The sequence below is a fragment of the Physeter macrocephalus genome, chromosome 20, assembly GCF_002837175.3.
Source record: "Physeter macrocephalus isolate SW-GA chromosome 20, ASM283717v5, whole genome shotgun sequence".
NCBI classification, from domain to species: domain Eukaryota; kingdom Metazoa; phylum Chordata; class Mammalia; order Artiodactyla; family Physeteridae; genus Physeter; species Physeter macrocephalus.
This window is the reverse complement of record NC_041233.1, coordinates 70030338-70030828: the sequence shown is the minus strand read 5'-3', so window position 1 is coordinate 70030828 and position 491 is coordinate 70030338. Positions and strand designations below refer to the sequence as shown.

Sequence of the window (491 nt, the reverse complement as noted above, 5' to 3'; positions counted from 1 at the left end):
TTCACTGCCACAGAGCAGAATAAAGAAAAAAGAATGAAAAGAAATGAAGACAGCCTAAGAGACCTCTGGGACAACATTAAACGTAACAACATTAGCATTATAGGGGTCGCAGAAGGAGAAGAGAGAGAGAAAGGACCCGAGAAAATATCTGAAGAGATTATAGATGAAAACTTCCCTAACATGGGAAAGGAAATAGCCAAGCAAGTCCAGGAAGCACATAGAGTCCCAGGCAGGATAAACCCAAGGAGAAACACACTGAGACACATACTAATCAAACTGACAAAAATTAAAGACAAAGAAAAATTACTGAAAGCAGCAAGGGAAAAACGACAAATAACATACAAGGGAACTCCCATAAGGTTAACAGCAGATTTCTCAGCAGAAACTCTACAAGCCAGAAGGGAGTGGCATGATATATTTAAAGTGATGAAAGGGAAGAACCTACAACCAAGATTACTCTACCCGGCAAGGATCTCATTCAGATTCAATGG

The 491-nt window shown here is 39.9% G+C and overlaps 1 protein-coding gene across 2 annotated transcripts in view; it reads right to left on the bottom strand.

Annotated features, from left to right (window-relative positions):
• The window catches only part of ATRNL1 (attractin like 1), a 744759-nt gene that overhangs the window by 240762 nt on the left and 503506 nt on the right, over positions 1 to 491 (bottom strand). The window lies entirely within an intron of this gene.